The following is a 24946-nucleotide window of genomic DNA, read 5'->3' on the forward strand; positions in this document are numbered from 1 at the left end:
ACTCAATTTGGGAGTTCTGGATTGATTTAAAGTCCAAGCTAACCGCACTTCTGTAGCTCATTAAATTGAAAGCCAGATACAAATCACTAAACGTCGGTCGCATTCCAAGTTTAGCATCTGTTGGAGCTTGGATATCTTCTAAAAACAAATAAATCTGCCCTATAACAAGCCGCACAAAACTCAGGTGGAATCCAGGCTACGTTTCCGCAAGTGCACATGCAAGACATTGGAATGGATTCATTCACTGCTTATATGCCACTTCTAAAACTGGAATCAATAGGGCTGATTTTCCTAATGCACATATTGAGAAATCACAGACATAATCCCCACCACTTTTTTGTTCCTTTACGGATGGAAAATCATGGAGATGGGCCAGAATTTTACAGACCCCACAGGAGCAGGCTGGTGGTGCGGTGGGGGTCATTAAATTGAGTGGGAGGCAGGGGGCGCTGTTCCCATCCCCCTCCTACCCCCACTGCAATTTTATATGGGGCGGTGGCAGTGAGAAACAGCCTGCCTGCCCCAGGCCAATCAAAGCCCTTAATTGGCCAATTAACTGCCACTTAAGGGCCTCCTCCCACCGCCACTGGTATTTTACCAACGGCTGACAAGGGGCTCAGGCCCCCAGAAGGCCACCAAGTAAAACCTGGCAGCCTTATTGCAGGCTGGGGGGCACCCTCCTGATCAGGCACCTGTGCCCCAAGGAGGATTCCCCCCTCACCCCCAAGGTCCAACTGCCCCACTGCACAACACTATCCCACCAGCACCAATCCACCCCCCCCCCCCCCCCCCCCCCACCACCAACTGAACCCCCCTTGCCTTGCTGGGGCTTGGCCAATTGTCCCAAGCAAGACCCCAAAAACCTAGCTCCTTTCCGGGGCCATCATCCCTCTTGCTTCTGTTGCCTGGGTGTAGTCCCAGCAGTGGCCACCACTTCTGGCCCGCTGATTGGCTGCCTCAGAGAAGTGGAAGTCCCGCTCAAAGCCAATTAAGAGCCTGGGGAGCGTAAAACCCCAGTGTGGCTTCCCACACCCGGTGGAGGTGGGCTTGCTCCCAACTTTTTGGCCGGTGAGTGGGGCCTCCCGCCCAACATAAAATTCTGGCCATGATGCTTGCTATTTTTCTATATGTGCTCCCATGAGGTAAAGGTCTACGTTGGGAGTGATCACTCTAAAAGTCAAACATAATGTGCTCAGGGTATTAACTCCTTTGCTGGGGGATATTTCCTTATTCAATTGGCCATGATTTTATTGTATGCAGGTGATTCCACCCCTGAAGACTTCACAGCAAAACCTGAACATGTCCACAAACCTGCATCTCCGGCAGACATCACAGACCATCATCTGGAGAGTGACCCCTTGGCTGATTTTCCTCTCCCTAACTCAGGAGGCTGTGAGGTGAATTATTCCACCCCGACCACAATGCTGGCTGAGATCAGCAAAAATATTAAAATGTCACTATTAGCCCTTTAACTGAAGGGCAACATTCTGAGACTTGCGCAACATACACTGGGAAAGTCTTATCCACGTAAATCCCCGCAAACTTTATTTTAGTCATTATTTGTGCTATTAAAGAGGCAAAATGTCACATAACACGTCAATATGCACACAATTCTTGTTTGTACATTCTGTTGTGACAGACACCAGCCCATGTTGCTTCATCACTCTTGATTCTCCACAGCTACTGACTTTGATTTTCTGGGCTTTGCATGTGTAAGTCTGGCAGGTTTACACACCCAAAATGTAGGAAACTGGTTAAAGGGGCATTGCCACCCCTCGTCAAATTTCACTGGGCATTTGTAACCAGCGATGGACAAAGATAATCATTTGTGTTAAAAATAAACTCCTTTAATGTTTTGGAAAAAGTTACTAAATGATGAAGGTGATTAAGTCAGAGCAGTCCCTGCATCAGTTCTGCGCACCTTTATAGTGACACCGACAGAAGCTTGGAAGGTGGCAGCTGCTGACCTTCATAGAGCCAAGGAAAAGGGGATTTAATATTCCCTGCATGAAATTAAAATTAGCTTCTGAAATTAGCCATTCATGTCCTTTCCCTGATGAAAGGAGAATGAATACAACAGATACAAGTTTTGAAAGTGATAACAACTTACATTTATATAGCACCTTTAACATAATAACATGTCCCCAGCATTTCACAGGACCATTATAAAGCTAAATTAGACACCGAGCCACATAAGAGCATGTTTGGGGGGTGGTCAAAAAGGTAGGCTTTAAAGGACCATCTTAGGACCACATCACAAACATTGAAGTCCTGGAAACAGCCAAGATCACCAGCATGGAGGCCATCATACTGCAAGGCCAACTGCTTGAGCAGGTCACATTGTCTGGATCGACGACAGTCGCCTGCCCAAGATCGTGTTGTATGGAGAGCTGACCATTGGTAAAAGGAACAGAGAGGCCCCAAGCAAACATTTCAAGGAATCCCTGAAGAAGTCCCTCCCTGTGTGCCACATCGACCACCGCCAGTGGGAAGCGCAGGCCACAGATCGTGATGCCTGAAGATGCTACATCAGGAGGGCTACAGACACCTGAGACTGAGTGAAGAACCAGCACTAAAGAGAAAAGGGCAAAGGACAGATCTATTTGCCCCCAGCAGCAACTACACCTTCACTTGCACCCGCTATGGGAGAATGTGCTGGTCACAGAAAGGCCTGACTAGCCACCAGCGGGCCTGCAATAGATGAGTACAACCTTCCCAAAATCTTTGTCCTCGAAGAAATACCAAGATAAAGGAAGTAAGAGAGGTCGAGATGTGGAGAGGTGTAGGGAGGGAATTCCTTGAGCTTCAGGCCCAAGCAACTGAAGCCGCTGTCACAATGATAGAGCATTTAAAATCATGGTTGCTCGAGAGGCCATATATTGCGTATATACTTCAAGATATACAGTAGACACTATAAGAAAACTACCAGCAATATCACACGAGAGTTAGATTGACTGATAAAAAAAATTAGTTGTTCAATAGATTAGAATAAAATATTGCTGCTGGCTTTGGGGACTGAGGACCCCATATGGCACAGAAGCTAGCACAACTCTCATTGCTAGCTGTAAGAAGCTGCACCCTTCCACTTTTGTGGAAGCCACACTCCCCACAACAAACCTGTGGTGAAATAACAACAGGTCATATCACTATCCTTATGAGTGGTTTGCAGTCTCTTATGGAACTGGGAAAATACAATGCAATCTGAGGCTGATTGCTGGAAGTTCACCTAACACATGGTCTCAAGCTGCGCTCAAGACAGGAGGTAAAGGCTACTCAGCCTTGATAAAGGGGGCGGGGTGGGAGCATTTGGGATAGAATGCAACCCAGCAACAGCAAAACCCAATCAAAGTGATTAATAGACGGGATCATCACATTCCCCCGCTTAAATACATTGCTCCCAGAATATGCACAGCTATGCCAAGTAACCAAATCAATAGGCAAAATGGCTCTACAAAGTATGTATATGAATCTAAACTCTTGAAAATCTAATACTAAAGTTAATGCTAAAAAAAAGTATCAAAATAAATTAAATTAAATTGAATGACTAATTGCAGAGAGGAAATTACATGTTGCATAAAATCTTCAGGAACAGCATGAATGGTATAAGCTTAAGCCTGCTGGCATTAGCTGGGCACTTTAGAGATGTTACATGGACAATTACTGGATTTTGATTTAAGTCTATTGCCCCGTGACAATATTAATCTATATTAAAAATTTCAGTACTATCTTCTGTGCTTTGTATCATTGGTCAAGATTTTTGATTTGCAAAATCAAATTAAATCTCAAATTAATCCGAAAACTTATATTAGTTAAATAATGAGCAGTCATGAAATTTAATAAACAACCAGAACTTAATGGCATAATTAAACCTTTGTATGAAGGTAATGGACATGAAATGTTTATGAGTTGTGTTGGCTGCAACAACAAATTGCATTTATATAGCACCTCTAATGTAGTAAAATGCCCAGAGATGCTTCATAGGAGCATTATCAAACAAAATTTGACACCAAGCCACATAAAGAGATATTTGGATGGGTAACCAAATGCTTGGTCAAAGAGGTAGGTTTTAAGACGCTTCCAAAGGAGGAAAGAGAGAGGCAGGGAGGTTTTGGGAGGAAATTCCAGAGCTTAGAGCCAAGGCAGCTGAAGGCACAGCCACCATTGGTGGAGTGATAAAAATCAAGGATGCACAAGAGGCCAGAAGTGGAAGAGCACGGGGATCTTGGAGATCTAGGGCTAGAGGAAACTGCAGGGAGATTGAAGTGCTTCATGCCAATAAGCCACCAGTTTTCAATGTTTCAACATACTTTCAGTTAAAACTCATTAAAAGGTATAATTTCTCCTCGAAAACTTTTTGATTTCAAATCCCAGTTCTGTCTCTATGGCTGTACTCCACATAGTTCATTCTCTTGAATATGGCTACACCAATTATTGTTCATTTACAATTTTTTTTGGCTAAACCAATTTGAAGCTTCCCTTTTAACTTTTATTTTTAAAATGGTCAAGTTCAAAGTTCAGCCTAACTAATTTAAATTGATATAGTGAAACGTGGCTTGGAGACAAGTGTATAAAGGGCACCTTATTCATACTGATTAGCTGATTGAATCAATTATGTTATTAGAACTGATATTGGTTGAAATTAAAAATCCATATTACATTCATTTCAAAATAGTTGCTTTGGGAGGGGGTTACCCACACACGATTAGGTAAATTTCTTGCTCACAGAAATGGAAAAAGCACCAACTATTTTCTATTTATGCCATGAGATGAGAACAGAAAGTGCCAGAAATACATAGCAGGTCAGGCAGCATCTGTGTAGTGTTTCCCTCTACACAGATGCTGACAGACCTGCTGAGTATTTCCGGCACTTTCTGTTCTCGTTTCAGGGTTCCAGCATCCGCAGTATTTTGCTCTTACTCTATTTGTACCAACTGGATTCACTTAAATTAATTGCTGTTAAATAAATATTTAATTACCCAGATTACACATTTCATTACGATTACATGTGACAGTCTATGTTAAATTATCTGATTTTAAGCAGGATGGCCTCAATGCCCCTGGAGAGGAAGATGAGTTTTAACTCCTGATCACTATCCAATGATCCATGCTGGAATCTATGTGGACATTAGATAAGGCCAGATTGGTCTAAACTGCAATGCATCCCTAGTCTGATAAGCTTGGTGACACTCAAATGTTGAGAATTGCACATTTTAAGAATGACCTCTTCAATCAGGTAACAGAGGACCATCACTGTCCACGAACTATGCCTCAGCTGGAACAAGTACCTTCAGAAGGCAGGGATGAACTGATAGGGAAAAACAGGGGTCGTTAGTTGTTGGAGCCTGTATCCTTTTTGATGCTCGTTGCCACTCAAATCTTGAGCCTGAGGTGTATCCTTCCATGTAGTAATGATAACTTAGTTGAACCAGCCGTATTCAAGTAACAAGGTTTAAATGGAAAAAAAAAATCAAGTGTAAAAACTGGAGAGGAGTCTTCAACTCCCCAGATGCTGCTACAAGCCTTGGTCTCGCTCAGATGCTGTCAGCAGTTTTTACTCCCCTAACCTCCCCCTTATCAAATACCGTAACTATCATTTAATACTTTTCCCGTTGTCCTTATTTGTATTCATCTGTGACTTTTCCCCTGCCAATTCTTTTTATTAAAACTGCCATATCTATGATGCAAAATCTTATTAATCGCTAGTAATACTTCCACGCATCTGTTTTTTAAATGATTGTGAGCCCCCTGCATCTCATCATGCCACTGTCATTACTAATATCCTATAATTCAACTCTATTCCCACGACACACTGGGTACTGTGGAGTGCAGGAGGAAACATGGGAAGGACAAGTACAGAATATTAAGAGGAACAGTATATTACATCAGGGCTTAATACTGCTTTAATGAAGATAAATCATTAGAACAAAGTACAACATAGACTAGTGTTACTCTCTAACTTTTTGGTAAAGGCCACAATTCTAGCCAATGTCTTGCTCAAGGTCACACACTGCACCAGGGACTGATGAGGCCTGCTCATCACTCAGTGAGATCCTGATTTTGATTATGCCACTATGGTGGCTGAAAAGGGACACTTTCCACTGGAAGTGGTGGGGGGGGTGGGGGGGGAAGCCTTTAGTATTAATCATTCCATTTTAATGATGCCATATTGCTAGTTGTATGAAAAATGGGATAACCATGGCTGGAATTTTACGGCCCCCCCCACCACTCGCAACGGGCGGGGTGGTGGTTAGGGGGCCATTCCCGACACCTTCCCGTTTCAGCTGCAATTTTACACAGGGCGGCAGTGAGAAATGGCCTGCCCACCCCAGGCCAATCAAGGCCCTTAAGTGGCCAATTAACTGCCGCTTAAGGGCCTCCTCCCACCACCATTAATATTTTACCTGTGGCGGGTGGGTGGCAAAGGACCCTAAGACACCACCAGGTAAAACCTGTCAGCCTTCCTGTGGGGTGGGGTATGGTGGGGGTTGGGGTGGGGTGTGAGGGGGGAGGTCCTCCTGTTCGGGCACCCTGTGCCCCACAGAGGACCGCCCCCGAAGCCCCAACCACAACACTTCCCCCACCCCGCATCAACCAACGCCCCCCTTGTATCGCCGGGGCCCGGATGATTTTTTGGGGCCTCGCAAGGCCACTTACCTTCTTTATGGGGCCATCCTTTCCCTTCCTGCTGAAGCTGGGTGTCGTCCCAGCAGTGGCCAGCGCTCCCGGTGGCGCTGCTGGGACTAAGAACTGCCAGAAGGGAGAAATGGCCAGCAGCTCCATTAGGTGGGACTTCTTGCCTCAAGGAGGTGGAAGTCCCACCCAAGGCCAATTAAGAGCCTGGGGAGTGAAAAATCCTGGCATGGCTCCACAGGCCTGGCAGAGGCGGACTTGCCGGTGGGCAGGGCCTCCCGCCCAAAGTTAAATTCTGGCCCATGTCTCCTGCAAAAGCAAAATACTGCGGATATCTGAAACAAAGAAAAAGTGCTGGAAATACTCAGCAGGTAAGGCAGCATTGTGGAGGGGAGAAACATCGTTAACATTTCAGCTCATGAACTGGAAAAACCTAGCAACGTAATCGGTTTTAAGCAAGAATAGGGGCATGGAAAGGGTGAGGGAAGAAAAGAATAAAAGGGAAAGTCTGTGATAGGATGGAAGGCAGGAGTGATTAAATGACAAAGGAGTTGATGGTGCAAGGCAAAGGAGAGTGGTAATGGGGCAATAAAAGAAACAGAAGATCGGCCTAGTGGAGCTGTAAATGGCAATAGCAGAACCATTACCAGCAATTGCTATCTGAAAAAAATGGAAGCAGAGGTTATGATCTGAAATTATTGAATTCAATGTTGAGACCAGAAGGCTGTATAATGCCTAACCATTGAGCTTCATTGGAACAATGTATGAGGCCAAGGACAGAGAGTTCAGGAGTGGAATGTGATGGAGAATTAAAATGGCAAGCAACTGGAATCTCAGGGCCACACTTACAGACTGAATAGAGTTCATCATCAAAACAATCACCCAAACTACATTTGGTCTCCCCTGTGTAGTGGAGACCACATCGTGAGCAGTCAGTACAGTATACAAAGTTGGAAGATGTACAAGTACAAGTAAATGGCTGTTTCCTCTGGAAGTAGTGCTTGGAGCCTTTGACGGTGCCTCCTAATCAGCTTCTTTTGGTGCAGAGCAAGAGAAGGAGAGGACAGTACTGAAACTGAGCTCAGCAAATATCTCACAACAGGCCAGCTGTGAATGGAAGTCCAAATGCCTTAGAGCAGTTAGTTTACTGAGGGCCACAGAAAAAGGGAAGGTGGACTGCAAATGGCCTGGGACCATAATATGAATAACAATAATGTGGACAGATGAGGATTAACTATTTTTCCTACTTTCTAAATTAAAAAGTCTTAGAAACATCCTCACAAAGATGTACTAATGAATTAATGAAATTGCTTCTAGATCAGCTGTTAACCTAAATTGGAAGACTGAACTGTTACCCTGAGCAAAACAGTTACATGATCCAAATGTGCATTGCAGCATCAGGCTTGGATAAGTAGACTATGGTCTGGCTTAGACTATATTCTTCAAAGACCTTTTTCCCTCTTGATCCAGCTGAAAAGCATTGTACTTAACCGAAGTTCATATATTGAAAAGGTGTTGCAAGAAGTTACTGGTAAATATATTGTCAAATGTGTCTTTTCTGTTTCTTCGGATAATGTAGTTTTGCATCTGATTTTAACAATTCGTAACCAAAATTATGCAAGTTAAACTCACTGGATGGATCCCATTCCCAAACAGCAAAATAAGAGTAAATAAAATTCTAATCATGGGTGTGCAGGAAAGTCACATTTATTTATAGCAATTTTGGATGATGATCACCTGGGATATCTTGCTGGCAACAAAAAAACTCCAGTCAGACCACCTGACAGCTCGTCTGCAACAGTGTTTGCCTGGTGTTGAAAGCTGATAATCCCTCCCAGAAGAGCTACTTTTGTCCTCCGTCGGATCAAATATTTGCACTTTGAGGAACTGATCAGACCTACAGCTTTGCTGTTAATCCTTGAACCTGTGCCATGGCATAAAGAAAGTACGAGCGGAATGAAAGGTTGCAGGAAGAATTTATTGCAGCGACTGCCTGTTCTCAGTGATGCCTGGCTTCAAGCTGAAAGCAACATGTAGACATGACTATCGCGAGAAAGAAGAGCATGTTGTCAATATTATTACACAACTAGACAGAAGCAAATAAAAACTCATAATGAATTATGTCACATCTATTTTTAAGCTTGTATTCCCCTTTGTGTTGTCTTAGGTAAACATTTATTATTATGTTCAAGTGACTCTGATCTCATACTCCTAGAGGGAAGGTGTTGGAGCTAGGGCCACAACATTGTAGCCTTAATTCTCTGACGCATGCTCCTTTGTGAGTGCAGCACCTCTCCCAACAGGATTGTGGCAGTGGCAGTTTCAGGGACTGCCTTGGTGCCTTCACATTTCTAACATCAAATTTAATTTGTGTTGTTTGAATTGCTGCTGTTTTTGTTAAATGCAGTTCTGAGTAGCACAACTGAAGTAAACCCATTTCACTCAGAAGTATAAAATGATGGTGAAATCACAAAATAATGATTAAATCAGTTTAATACATTTCTAGTGATTCTAATGAAAGGTCATTGATCTGAAATGTTAACTGTTTTTCTCTATCCACAAATGCTGCCAGACTTGAACATTTCCAGCATTTTCTATTTTCATTTCAGATTTCCAGCATCTGTAGTATTTTGCTTTTTTAATACATTTCTGTTATCAGGGCTTTGTAAGTGGCATAACTTAAGTTAATAAGTCAGACTTTTGCAGACATTTTTATGTTTTATAAATACATGACAGTACATTACACCAGTGATACACACAGAAATAGTAATGTATCAAACTACAGCAAGCAATTAAGAGGGCTAATGGTATGTTAGCCTTTACTGCAAGAGAATTTGATTATAGGAGTAGTGAAGTCTTGCTTCAATTGTATAGAACCTTGGTTGGACCGCACCTGGAGTACTGTGTGCAGTTTTGGACCCCTTACCTTAGGAAGGATATTATTGCCATAGAGGGAGTGCAACGAAGGTTCACCAGACCTGTTCCCGGGATGGTGGGACTGTCCTGTGAAGAGAGATTGGGGAAACTGGGCCTGTATTCTCTAAAATTTTGAAGAATGAAAAGTGATCTCATTGAAACCTACAAAATACTTAACAAGATAGGGTAGGTTCAGCTGAGATGTTTCCCCTGGTTGGGGAGTCTAGAACCAGGGGACAATTTTAAAATAAGAGGGAAGCCGCTTAGGACCGAGATGAGAAGAAATTTCTTTACTCAGAAGGTTGTGAATCTTTGGCATTCTCTGCCCCAGAGGGCTGTGGAAACTGAGTCATTGAGTACGTTTAAAGCAGAGATTGACAGATTTCTAAATACAAATGACATATGGGGATATGAGGATAGTGTGGGAAAAAGGCAGTGAAGTGGAAGATCGGCCATGATCATACTGAATGGCAGGGCAGGCTTGATGGGCTGAATGACCTACTCCTGCTCCTATGTTCTTAAGTTCCTAAACAAGCACTTAAAACCCTCGTACCAATTACTCCTTTTCACTACTTTGAATGGGTTAATCCTCTATTGAAACAGTGGTAAATGAAATTTATGATCAGCATATTAAGCACTGTGCGATATTATCACCAACAGAAACTTCTATCCTATTGTATTTTACTGTAATGGCAACCCAGAAAGGGAGAAACCACTTACATTGAGGCGATGGCGAGAGATTAGAAGCTGCGGAGAAGCAAGGGATTTAGCTGTCCATGTACACAAATCTAGAACCTAGTGCACAGCTACAAAAAGTAATCAAAAAGGCTCATGGAATTGTTAGCATTTATCTTAAGGGGGTTGGAATACAAAAATGAGGAAGTGATGCTTCAGTTGTACAGAGCCCGAGTCAGACTATGTCTGGAATACTGCATTCAGTTTTGGGCAGCGAACCGCTGGAAGGACGCACACTTACCAGAATGATACTAGGGTTTAAAGGGCTAAACTAATGAAGACATGTTGCATTACCTCATCTTAAATTCACTCGAGTTTAGATGGTTGAGCGAGGTCTTTAACGTTATAAATAGAATTCGATGGAAGAGATAGAGAGAAACTCTGGCAGGGAATCCAAAACAAGAGAGCATAATTTTAAAGTAAGAGTTATTTCCCTCAAACGGCTGTGCCAATTGCAATTTTCAAAACTGAGATTTATAGATTTTAATTCGGTAAGGTATCAAGGGATATGGAGTAAGGTGGGTAAATGGAATTGAAGCACTGATCAGCCATGATCTAAATGAACAAGCTTGAGGGGCTGAATGGCCTACTCCTGTTCCTATGAGACTTCATCCACATTTTTTTTTTAGGAAAAAAAATAATTACAATAAATAACTAAAAGGACTGGATGTTGCACAGAATTAGGATACTGTCCTTCCACCTGTCACTTGATAAAGTCTATAAGATAACAGCCGAGTGCGCAACAATACTATGAAATATCAACAACGTTCAGAAAATGTGGTCCTTGAAATGAACAGCAATTGAAGTAGGTTTTATTTTCAAATTATGAATAATGGCTCAGTTGGACCTGTAAAAGCTCACTGTTAGTTTCAAATTGAAAGCACCATAATGAATAATTGCTCTTCACATGTGCATGAGGCACATAAGTCATAGTCGGGCGTCATTACTGATATTCAACAGTCAGCCTTACGGGTCTAACATTAATAGTTGACGAGTGTGCTTGTTTACTAAAAGTGGATCTTGAACCATACCTTTCCCCCTCCTCCCTCCCCCATATACTCTAGAATTTGATTGTTGTTGAATTTGAATTTTTACAAGAGGAACCCTGAAAAATATGCTTTCCTTTGTGGTATCCCAGTGACTTCAAATTATGGAACTCTTTATCTCCCTCAGTCTTCCCTATCTTACACAACCTACAGAGTTGGTGTAACTTAACCTCTACCTTTTAATTTATTGCATCTTCTCTCACACTCCTTAAAATCATAGTGATTCCTCATCTAGGTGAACAAAACAATAAGGTATACTTATCTGGAGATACCAAGATTCAGGGAACTCCACAACACTCTTGATTATCAGTATACTGCAGCCATTATTTTGATCTCACAGGACTGTATTAAATTCTTAATATCCTCAGCTTTAACAAAGTCTATAAATTCCATTTAGCCTTCCAGATATTACTATATATGTGTACCTCGTACAGCAAGACAGAAAAAGAATGACTGAATAGCTTCAGTCCAAATATTCTAAATAACACACAAAATGTGCATATTAAGCCTTTTTATTAAAGCTCTTGTATAAGTGCAGATAGTACCTTTGCCTATTGAATGATGAATAGACTGTGCAATAGTTCACATAAAATCCATTATGCTGTTGCAGTAATGGAGTACCCTTAAGGGATCCTTTTAAAACAGCCTTGCAGCAATTACAGCTAATCTCCTAGAATTAAATATCTGAGAGTTATGGTTATACTCAGCCCACAAAACTACATCGCAGATGAACAGAGCCTTTGCTCAGAAACAAGGCATTAATTATATTTCTTGCGACACTAGCCACTCTACTCTTCAACAAATAGTTAAGCCTAGCACGAGTAGTACAAGGTGTCAATTGGAGTAATTGGCAGCATTGCCACTCTGTTTACAAAGGTGCTATTTATTTCTGGGTTAAAAAAAAAGGAAATATCCTAAATTAAATGGGCTTGAACAGTCTTCACAGTTAATTTGATATATATTGTCTTTAAGTCATTTTGCAGACATTGTGTAACTCTTTTGAAGAGCAATCCAGTTAGTCCACTACCCCCAGCTCTTTCCTCATATCCTTTTGATATTTTCTCCTTAAAACATTTATCCAATTCCCTTTTGAAGGCTAATAGGAATCTAAATCCACCAGCCTATCGGGCAGTGCATTCAAAATCATAACCAGTTGCTGCATAAAAAGTTTTTCCTCATTTTGCCTCTGATTCATTTGTCAATTACACTAAATCAGTGCCCTCTCATTATCAACGCTTCACCATTGGAAACAATTTCTCTTTATTTACTCTATCTAAACCGTTCATGATTTGAAACACTTTTCTCAAATCTCGTCTTAGCTTTCTCTGCTGCGAGGACAGCAACCCCAACTTCTCCAGTCTATGCACATAATACCTCAGCCCTAGAACAATTCTTTCAAATCTCTTCTGTACCCTCTGGAAAGCTTTCACATCCTTCCTAAAGTGTGGTGGCCAGAGTTAGACACAGTACTCCAGCTGGGGCCAAACTAGAGTCTTAAATAGGTTTAGAGTAACTTCCTGGATTTTGTCTCTGTCTCCATTTATAAAGCCGATATGCTTTATTAACCTATCCTGCCACTTATAAAGATTTATGCATGAACAACCTCTCTGTTCTTTCACCCTGTTTAGGATTGTACTATTTGACATTGCACCCCCCCTCCCCTCATCCTCCCAAAATGTATCACCTCACACTTTAAACCTAGCATTTGTCCGCCCATTCCACGAGCCTTTCTGTATTCCCTTTAAGTCTATTACTATTTTCCTCTGTGGTTACTACACTTCCAAGTTTCATGTCATCTACAAATTTCAAAATTGTGCCCTGTGCCCCTAAGTCTAAAACATTAACACAGATCAAAAAGAGCAGTAGTTTTAGTACAGAACCTTGAACACCACTGTATACCTCCCTCCAGTCCAAAAAACAGCCATTCACTACAATTCTGTTTTCTATCCCTTAGAAAATTTTGTATCCATGTTGGTGATGCCCTTTTATCCCATGGGCTTCAATTTTGCTAACAAGTCTGATATGTGGTATTCTATCAAACACCTTTTGAAAGTCTATATCCATATCAATTCACGATGCTCTGTTAATTGTATATCAATTGTGTTTAATTATATGCAGATGGGAGATTAATTGAGGTTTCACTTGAGAACTTACAAAGAGGCGCTTACTGAAACTGGGATGTGGCTGAGTTAGGAGATGTATGCTTGTAATGTTTCATTCTGTAAATAAAATGTTAGACTGAGTAAAGGTTATCTCAAGTACTATTCTTCATCAACTAGCTTTCTGGAGTATAACATGCTCATCCACCCTCTCTTTTACCTTATCAAAAAAACTCAAACCTGTTCATCAAACATGATTTGCCCTTAAAAAATCTGTGCAGGCTCTCTTTTATTAGCCAAATTGCTGTTAATTTACTCCTGGTTTATCATTTCTAAAAGTTTATCCACCACCGACGTTAAACTGACTGCCTGTAATTGCCAGGTTTAGATTTCTCCCTGTTTTTGAACATGGGTGTACCATTTTCAATCCTACAGGCCTTTGGCACTACCCATCTATCTAAGGAGCATTGGAAGATTATGGCCAGCAACTCCATAATTTCTACCCATACTTCCCTCAGCAAACTAGCATGCATCCCATCTGGACTCGGTAATTTGCTCACTTTAAGTATCATTAGCCTTTCCAAAACCTCCTTTCTATCTATCTATTTTTATCGCATCTGGATCCCAGCAACCTCGTTTAACATTACTGTCAAAATCTGCTTCCTTGGTAAGCACCAATGCAAAGTACTCACTTAGTACTTCAGCCATGCCTTCTGCCTTGACTAATAGGTCTCCATTTTGGTCCCTAATCAGCCTCAGCACTCGTCTGACAATCGTTTTACTGTTAATATGTCGATAGATGATGTCTGGATTCCCTTTTATGTTTGCCACTAATGTATTCTCGTCCTGTCTCTTTTCCCCTCAAATTTTCTTTGTCATTTCTCCTCTGTGCTTTTTATATTCATCCAGTGTTTTATAAACCATGTGTGGACTGAATATTAATGGTCTATCTGTGGTATGTATTTGAAAGCCTGGTACTACTTTTTACTCTGTAAATTACACAGCACATCATGAAATGAATGGTGTGTTTACACATTGACAGTAGTATTTTCAGTCGTTCACCCAACACCGATTTCCTTCAGTCATAAATAGGCTGCAGCATTCTTCACAATACTGGTACTGTAGCACCAACCAATCAACATTGTCCAATATTGCCCATTATAGCAGAAAACAGGTATGGAACTCAAAGTGAATAGCACATATTATTTCAGAATTTATTCTCCACATTGGCATTGTCTTGACAGAGTTCTAAAATGAAAGAGATGAGGATTTTTTTAAATAAAAAGAGTAATCTTCAAACAGTATAAAGCACAGGCAAGAGATGAGTTACAAACTCAAATTCACATAGTTTATTAACAGTGCTGCATAGCAATTCAAAGTTCAGAACAATTACAAGATGCTCAAACCACCCAGCAGATAAATTCCACACAAACATCATTGGCATAAAGTGTAATATAATCATTGCAAAGGCAGCTGTTAGGGCCTTCAGGCCTACAATATAACCATCAAACACCACAGCGTCAAAACACCACAATTAAACATAATCTCAAACACCACCACTAAACATAATACCGTAAAACACTACAATCATTGAATGGCAATAGCAAAGAAGGAGGCCATACAGCCTGTCGTGTGAGTGCTGACTCTCAGCAAGAGTGACTCAGCTAGTCCCACTGCCTCACCTTTTCCCCATAATCTTGCAAAGTTTTTTCTTCAGGTGCTTATCCAATTCCCTTTTGAAAGCCTGATTACATCTGCCTCCATCACACTCTCAGGTAGTGCATCAACATCCTGGGGGTTACCATTGACCAGAAATCTAACTGGACCAGCCATATAAATACAGTGACTACAAAAGCAGGACAGAGGCTGGGAATTCTGTGGCAACTTATTCACCTCTTGACTCCCCAGAGCCTGTCCACCATCTATAAGACACAAGCCAGGAGCGTGATGGAATATTCTCCACTTTCCTGGATGGGTGCAGCTCCAACAACATTTACAAAGCTCGACACCATCCAGGACAAAGCAGCCTCCTTGATTGGCACCCCATCCATCACCTAAAACATTCACTCCCTCCACCACAAGCACACAGTGGCAGCAGTGTGTATCATCTACAAGATGCACTGCAACAACTCGCCAAGCCTCCTTCGACAGCACCTTCCAACCTGCAATTTCTTCCACCTCAAAAGACAAGGGTAGCAGACACATGGGAACACCACCACCTACTAGCTCCCCTCCAAGCCACACATCATCCTGACTTAGAACTATATTGTCATTCCTTCACTGTCACTGGGTCAAAAACCTGGAACTCTCTTCCTAACAGTACTGTGGGGTGTACCAACAGCAGTTCAAGAAGGTGGCTCTCCACCATCTTCTCAATGGAAATTATGGATGCGCAACAAATGCTGGCCTTGTCAACGATGCTCACACCCCATTCAAGAATTTTTAAAAATCCAGATTCTAACCAATTGCTCCATAGAAAGGTTTTTCCTCATGTCACTGTTGGTTCTTTTGCCAATCACCTTAAATCAGTGTCCACCTACATCCCCCTTCATGCCCAAACCCTACCTCCTTCTGTACCTAACCCTGGAACAAACTATCCCTCAATTCGCTTACAACTGCACTTTCAAAATCCCAGCTTCTAGCCTTTGGTCTCTGTTGCCACATTTCTGCAGCACCTGATTTGCTCTACCGCACCCTCACCCTTGATGCCCTAGTTCCCAATAAAACCATTACTCTCTCTCACCCTGGCCATTTCCCCTAGTACTGTCCTCATCTCCGCTCCCTTAAGTCCTTGGGACGCAGACTTGAACGGTTATGGCGGACAGCTGGTTAAGCTATTCACTGCCAGATCTGGTTGGACTAGATAAAACGCTGTCAGGTCTGCTAAAAACTGCTCACAATTCCAGGATCATTCTGGAATGCAAAGATAATCTCCAGCTTCTTTTCTCTACTGCAATCTGTCTGCATAAACCCCCCTCTTCTGTCCTCTCCACCCCCACCTCCAACAACAAGAGCGAGGAGCTCATTGGCTTCATTGTCACGACGATCGAGACCATTCAATCAGCTGCTGCTGTCGCATCCGTTACTTCCACTAGCCCACTTGGCCAGACTTCCTCTAATGGTCCGCCTTGCCCTAGCTCTGAACTCTCATCTCCCCTCATGCCATCTCTGAGCTCATCTTGTCTATGAGTCTCACCTCCTGCTCCCTTGAACCTATTCTCACTAAATTGCTGGCCATCCAACTTTCCCTCCTGGTCCCCAGGCTAGCCAATATTGTTAATGGTTCTCTCTCTTCAGGTGTCATCCCTCTCTCCTTTGAATCTGCCATCATCACCCCGCTCCTAAAAAAAGAACTCTTGACCACACTGTCCTTGCAAACAACCACCCTATCTCCAATCTCTGCAAAGTCCCTGAACGTGTTGTCACCTCCAAAATCTGTGCCCATCTATCTCAGAACTCCATGTTTGAATCCCTCCAATTAGGTGCCTGTCCCTGCTACAGTACCGAAACAGCTCTTATCAAAGTCGCAGATGACATCCAATGTGACTGTGTCAAAGGTAAACTTTCCCTCCTCGTCCTTCTCGACTTGTCTGCAGCTTCTGACACGGTTGACCATACAATTCTCCTTCAATGCCTCTCCACTGTCGTCCAGCTGGGTGGGACTGCTCTAGCCTGGTTCCATTCGAAGCTATCTAATCGTATTCAGAGTAACACTTGCAATGGCTTCTCTTCCCGCTCCCACACCATTACCTCTGGTGTCTCCCAAGGATCTTTCCTGGGCCCACCTCCTAATTCTCATCTACATGCTGCCCCTCGGCGACACCAACCAAAAGCACAGCGTTAGTATTCCCATGTACGCTGATGATACCCAGCTTCTCCCTCACCGCCATCTCTCTCAACTCCTGCACTGTTGCTAAATTATCAGACTGCTTATCTGACATCCAGTACTGGATGAGCAGAAATTTCCTTCAATTAAATATTGGGAAGACTGAAGCCGTTGTTTGATGCCCCCACTCCAAAATCCACTCCCTATCTACCGACTCCATCTCTCACTCTGGCAATGGTCTGAGTAAACGGGTCTGTTCACAATCTTGGTGTCACATTTGACTCCGAGATGAGCTTCCGAACACATATTCACAACATCACGAAAACTGCCCATCTCCACCTCTATAATATCAACTCATCTGTTGCTGAAACCCTCATTCATACCTTAGTTACCGCCAGATTTGATTATTCTAATACACTCCTGTCTGGTCTCCTCATTCTACACTCCATGTCATCAAGTCCCATTCATCTATCACCCCTGTGCTCGCCGGCCTATTGGTTCCAGATCAAGAAATGTCTTGATTTTAAAATTCTCATCCTCGTTTTCAAATCCCTCCATGGTTTCCCTATCTCTGTAATCTCCTCCAGCCCCACAGCCCTCAGAGATATTTGCACTCCTCTATTCTGGCTTCTTAAGCATCCCCGATTTTAATCGCTCCATCATTAGTGGCCATGCCTTCAATTGCACGGCCCTAAGCTCTGGAATTCCCTCCCTAAACCTCTCTTCCTCACTTTCCACCTTTAAGACACTTCTTAAAACCTACCCCTTTGACCAAGCTTCTGGTCATCTGACCCAATATCTCGTTTTGTGGCCCGGTGTCATATTTTGTTTTATAATGCTCCCGTGAAGCACCTAGGGATGTTTATTACGTTAAAGGCAATATATAAATATAAGTTGTTGTTGTTGTTCTATCTACTCTATTTAGACCCTTCATGATTTTGAACACCTCTATGAAATCTCTGAAACCTTCTCCTCTTTAAGAAGAAAAGCCCCAGCTTCTCCAATCTATCCACATGACTGAAGTCCCTCAACCCTGGAACTATTCTCGTAAATCTTATCTGCAATCTCTCTAAGGCCTTTACACCCTTCTTAAAGTGCCGTGAACACAATGGACAGGATTTTCCTGTGGGCTTTGGGATCCCGGCATTGGGACCAAATGGGGCTTCTGATCTTGCACTTGCTGGGAGCCAGACTGGGGGGAGCGATTTTCCCAGAGGCAGCCCCTAATTTGCTGCCTCCGAGCTCACCATCCAATTAAGGACCATTGAGGTGGTGGCCTCCCCACGCGACAGGGGACCGCTTTGCCACTGGCAAAATGCCGGCATGCATGAAAAATGGCCCCTAGTTGGGGCCTTAATGACTTCAATTGGCTGTCCTTCTCCACTCAGCCACAACCCTTGGGCTGGGAAAATTCAGCCCAATATTCCAGTTGATGCCAAACCAAAGTTTTATAAAGGTTCACCATAACTTCATTGCTCTATTTATAAAGTCCAGGACCCCCGGATGCCTTTTTAGCCACTTTTTCAACCTGTCCTGCCATCTTCAACCATTTGCGCATAGATATTCCCAGGTCTCCCTGCTCCTGCACCCTCTTTAGAATTGTACCCATTATTTTATATTGCTTTTCCTCGTTCTTCCCATCAAAATATACTACTTCACACTTCTCTGCATTAAATTTAATCTGCCACGTGTCTTCTCATTCTGCCAGCCTGTCAATGTCCTCTATCACTATCCTCCTCATGGGTCACAATACTTCCAAGCTTTGTGTTATCTGCAAATTTTGAAACTGTGCCCTGTACATCCAAGTCCAGGACATTATTAATACATATCAAGAAATGCAGGGGTCCCAGTACTGACCCCTGAGGAATACCACTATACATCTTCCTCCAGTCCGAAAAACCATTCACCACGACTCTCTGTTTCCGGTCACTCAGTCAACTTTGTATCGATGCTGCCCTTTTCCTTTTTATTCCATGGGCTTCAACCTTGTTGGCAAGCCCACTGTGTGGCACTTTATTAAACACTTTTTGGAAGTCCATATACACATCAAACATCTCTATCACCTCATCAAAATACTCAATTAAGTTAGTTAGACTCAAGTTGGTTAAACTCAAGTTGCCGTTAACAAATTTATGCTGACTTTCCCTAATTAATCTGCACTTGTCCAAGTGACTGTTAATTTTGTCCCGGATTACTGTCTCCAAAAGTGTTCCCACCACTGAGGTTAAACTGACTGGCCAGTAGTTGCTGGGTTTATTCTTATAGCTTTTTTTGAATAAGGGTGCAACATTTGCAATTCTCCAGTCCTCAGGCACCACCTTGATATCTAAGGAGGATTGGAAGATTATGACTAGCATCTCCACAATTTCCACCCTTACTTCCCTCAGTATCTTCAGATGCATCCCATCCAGTCCGGGCGACATCGACTTTAAGTACAGTCAGCCTTTCTAATACCTTCTCTATCAATTTTTATCCCATCCAGTATCTCAACTACTTCCTCTTTCACTATGACTTGTGCACCATCTTCTTTGGTAAAGACAGATGCAAAGTATCCAGATCCACAATCTGTAACCTCATGGCCCGGTATATTCCCCACTCTACCATTACCATCAAGTCAGGGAACCAACCCTCGCACAATGAAGAATGCAGGCGGGCATGCCAAGTGCAGCACCAGGCATATCTCAAAATGAGGTGTCAACCTGGTGAAGCTATAACACAGGACTACTTGCATGCCAAAACAGATAAGCAGCACACGATAGACAGAGCTAAGCGATCCCATAACCAACGGATCAGACCTAAGCTTTGCAGTCCTGCCGCATCCAGTTGTGAATGGTGGTGGACAATTAAACAACTAATTGGAGGAGGCGGCTCCACAAATATCTCATCCTCAATGATGGGGGAGCCCAGCAAATCAATGCAAAAGATAAGGCTGAAGCATTTGCAATAATCTTCAGTCAGAAGTGCCGAGTTGATGATCCATCTCGGCCTCTTCTTGAAGTCCTCAACATTACAGATGCCAGACTTCAGACAATTCGATTCACTCCACATGACATCAAGAAACGACTGAAGGTACTGAATACTGCAAAGGCTATGGGCCCTGATAGCATTCCAGCAATAGTACTAAAGACCTGTGCTCCAGAACGTGCCGTACCCCTAGCCAAACTGTTCCAGTACAGCTACAAATCTGGCATCGACCCGGCAATGTGAAAAATTGCCCAGGTATGTCCTGTACACAAAAAGCAGGACAATCCAACCCGGCCAATTACCATCCCATCAGGCTACTCTTTATCATCAGCAAAGTGATGAAAGGTGTCATCCACAGTGCTATCAAGCAGCACTTGCTTAGCCATAACCTGCTCACTGATGCTCAGTTTGGGTTCTGCCAGGGCCACTCAGCTCCAGACCTCATTACAGCCTTGGTTCTAGCACGGACAAAAGAGCTGAACTCAAGAGGTGAGGTGAGAGTAACTGCCCTTGACATCAAGCATTTGACTGACTATGGCATCAAGGAACCCTAGAAAAACTGGAGTGAAAGGGAATCAGGGGGAAAACTCTACGCTGGTTGGAGTCGTACCCAGTGCAAAGGAAGATGGCTGTGGTTGTTGGAGGTCAATCATCTGAGCTCCAGGCCATCACTGCAGGAGTTCCTCAGGGTAGTGTCCTAGGCCCAACCATCTTCAGCTGCTTCATCAATGACCTTCCTTCAATCATAAGGTCAGAAGTGGGGATGTTCGCTGATGATTGCACAATGTTCAGCACCATACGCGACTCCTCAGATACTGAAGCAGTCTGTGTCCATGTGCAGCAAGACCTGGACAATATCCAGGCTTGGGCTGATAAGTGGCAACATTCGCACTACACAAGTGCCAGGCAATGACTATCTTAAACGAAAGAGAATCTAACCATCTCCCCTTGACATTCAATGGCATCACAATCGCTGAATCCCCCACTATCAACATCCTGGGGGTTACCATTGACCAGAAACTGACTGGAGTAGCCATATAAATACCGTAGCTACAAGAGCAGGTCAGAGACTAGGAATCCTGTGGCGAGTCACTCACTACCAGTCTCCCCAGTGCCTGTCCACCATCTACAAGGCACAAGTCAGGAGCGTGATGGAATACTCTCCACTTGCCTGGATGGGTGCAACTCCAACAACACCATCCAGGACAAAACAGCTCACTTGATTGGCACCCCATCCACAAGCATTCACACCCTCCAGCACCAGTGGCAGCAGTGTGTACCATCTACAAGATGCACTGCAGCAGTGCAACAAGGCTCCTTCGACAGCACCTTCCAAACCCGCGACCTCTACCACCTAGAAGGACAAGGGCAGCAAATGCATGGGACCACCACCACCTGAAAGTTCCCCTCCAAGCCGCACAACATCCTAACTTGGAACTATATCCTCGTTCCTTCACTGTCGCTGGGTCAAAATCCTGGAACTCCCTTCCGAACAGCACTGTAGGTGTACCTACCCTACGTGGACTGTCGCGGTTCAAGAAGGCAGCTCACCATCACCTTCTCAAGGGCAATTATGGATGGGCAATAAATGCTGGCCCAGCCAGCGAGGTCCACATCCCAGGAACGAAAAAAAATTATTTCAGCACTTCAACTATGCCCTCTGCCTCCATTCATCGATCCCCCTTTTGGTCCTAATCAGCCCCAGCCCTCCTCTCACTACGTATATGCATATTGAAGACTTTTGGATTCCCTTTTATGTTAGCTGCCGATCTCTTCTCATACTCTCTCTTTGCCCCTCATATTTCCTTTTACATTTCCCCTCTGAACTTTCTGTATTCAGCCTGATTCGCACTTGTATTATCAACCTGACATCTGTAATATGCCCCCATTTTCTGCTTCATCTTACTCGCTACCTCTCTCATTATCCAATGAAATGGAAATCATGTTTGACAAATCTGCTAGAGTTCTTTGAGGATATAACAAGCAGAGTTGATAAAGGGGAACCAGTAGATGTAGCGTTTTTGGATTTCCAGAAGGTATTCGATAAGGTGCCACATAAAAGAATATTGCACAAGATAGGAGCTCACGGTATTGTGGGTAATGTATTAGCATGGATTGAGGATTGGTTAACTCACAGAAGACAGTGAGTTAGGATTAATGGGTCTTTTTTAGGTTGGAAAGAGTGGAATGCCAAAAGGATCAGTTCTGGGGCCTCAATTATTTACGATCTATATTAATGACTTGGAGGAGGGGGCAGAGTGCAATATATCCAAATTTGCTGATGATACAAAAATAGGTGGGAGGGCATGTTGTGATGAGGACATAAGGAATCTGCAAGGGGATATAGATTGAGTGATTGGGCAAAAACTTGGCAGATGGAGTTTAATGTAGGAAAGTGTGAGGTCATGCACTTTGGTCGGAAGAATCAAAAGGCAGACTATTATTTAAATGGAGAGAGACTCCAAAAAAGTGCAGCACAGAGAGATCTGGGCGTTCGTGTGCATGAAACACAAAAAGTTAGCATGCAGGTGCAGCAAATAATTAAGGCGGCAAATGGAATCTTGGCCTTTATTGCTAGGGGGCTGGAGTTTAAAAATAGGGATGTCTTGTTACAACTGTATAGGGTGTTGTTGAGGCTGCACCTGGAGTCCTGTATACAGTTTTGGTCCCTGTATTTAAGGAAGGATATACTGGCATCGGAGGCAGTTCAAAAAAGATTCACTTGGCTGATTCTTGGGATGAAGGGGTTGACTTATCAAGAATGGCTAAACAGGTTAGGCCTTTATTCATTAGTTTAGAAAAATGAGGGGTGATCTTATTGAAACGTACAAGATTCTGACGGTAGATGTTGAGAAGATGTTCCCACTAGTGGGGGAATCTTGAACTCGGGGACAGTTACAGAATAAGGGGACACTCATTAAAAAATGAGATGCAAAGGAATTTCTTCTCTCAGAAGGTTGTGAATGTCTGGAATTCTCTACCCCAGAGAGTTGTGGAGGCTAGATCACTGAAAGTATTTAAAGAGGAGTTAGATAAATTTTTGAAATATCGGAGAGTTGAGGGCTATGACGAGCTGGCACGAAAGAGGAGTTGATGTCTGGGGCAGATCAGCCATGATCTTATTGAATGGCGGGACAAGCTCGAGGGGCCAAATGGCCTACTCCTGCTCCTATTTCTTATGTTATGTTTGCCTTACCTTTCCTCTTCATGGGAATGTACTTCAACTATACCTGAACTATCTCCTCTTTAAATGCAGCGCATTGTTCTTGCTGCTCATACATGTCACACTTAACAATTCCTCATCATTGGCAGGACTGTGCACTGGTACTGAGATTCTGCAGAAGGAAGTAGGGAGAAAGCAAGATACCAGGCGAGTTGATAATGAACACATTTAATTTTGTCTCAAGTACCGCTCAGTGTCTCATTGCCTTTGATTCCAATTTACCTGGGACAGATCTGTTCTCATCCCACTGAAATTGGTTCTGCTCTAATCTGGCCACAACAACCATTCAGATTCATTTTGATGGCACGTCTATCAATCCTCCTACAGTGAACAAGGCTCTCGTGGGAAATTGCTCTCTCTGACCTGAAAGTTACAATCTCTCATGTCTATGCACTGTTTGTATTTTCTGACCTTTTCCTTGCTTCTTCTCACCGCAGGTAAAGAGATCACTTTGGAGGTGGAACTACCCCAGCGTTCGGAGCAATGGCAACACATTTAAATTGTAGGATCTAAACCTTTCATTGAAGGCCTTCCCTATTGCCTTTGAATGCATTGCTGTCTTGCTTTGCCTTGATCTTCAGGTAGTGCAATCACTTTACAAATCCCACAGCTAAATGAACTGCATGAAGAGGAAGAGAAATACAGAAAAATAAAACATAGAATAAGAGAAAGACAGGGAAATGGGATTAAGAAACAGGAGAAAAGATTACATTCATGCTCTCCCCTGAGGCCCATGTGACATCTTGCCATTTTTAGCCAGGTTTACATTTCCGGAGTAATTTGATGCCTCAGGTTTACTGACTGAAAAATATGTGAGTGAAGAACTTTGACAGTCTCGACAAAAGATGATGCCTCTCGAGAATTTTTTCAAAAAATATATAACTTCTAACTGAGCAGCTGAGTAATTGTAGCCTTGCAGAATATATTCACTAACTGTATTCTATGCTTCATCCTTCCCATCACAAAAAAAAAATGGGTCCTCAATATGAGTTTTTATTGCCAGCTAGAATATGAAACAGAGGTACTTGAAACAAAATGAAATGTGTTCATTATCAACTCGCCTGATATCTTTCTTTCTCCCTACCTCCTTCTGCAGAATCTCAGTACCAGTGCACAGTCATGTCAATGATGAGGGCCTGTTAAGTGTGACATTTATGAACAGCACAAATACTGCAGATTGCAAACCCACTTAAATATACAGAACTCTGCTTATTTTCACAAATGGTATATATTAAAATGGGTCATTTTTTAAACCAGAACAAATGACTGTCATTCTTAATGAGCAAGGTCTGCCTTGTGGGGTACCTCTGGGATACCCGTTACCTTATTACCACTCCAGTTAATCATCACTTTCCTGGGATTCTGGAATTGTTACCAACACCCAAATAAATTCTACAATGTCCCACATGGGTCAGCAATTTCTTAAATGAGGAAGATGAAAACCAAATGCATTACAGATTGTCGGCTACCAAACAGGACAAAACCAATTAATTAATTTGTAGGAAAA

The 24946-nt window shown here is 42.9% G+C and overlaps 1 protein-coding gene across 4 annotated transcripts in view; it reads right to left on the reverse strand.

Annotated features, from left to right (window-relative positions):
• Positions 1–24946, reverse strand: part of LOC137383874 (cadherin EGF LAG seven-pass G-type receptor 2-like) — a 329833-nt gene that overhangs the window by 153336 nt on the left and 151551 nt on the right. The gene's annotated exons all lie outside the window — the stretch shown is intronic.

Source organism: Heterodontus francisci, chromosome 25 (genome assembly GCF_036365525.1).
Source record: "Heterodontus francisci isolate sHetFra1 chromosome 25, sHetFra1.hap1, whole genome shotgun sequence".
In the NCBI taxonomy this organism is placed as follows: Eukaryota; Metazoa; Chordata; class Chondrichthyes; order Heterodontiformes; family Heterodontidae; genus Heterodontus; species Heterodontus francisci.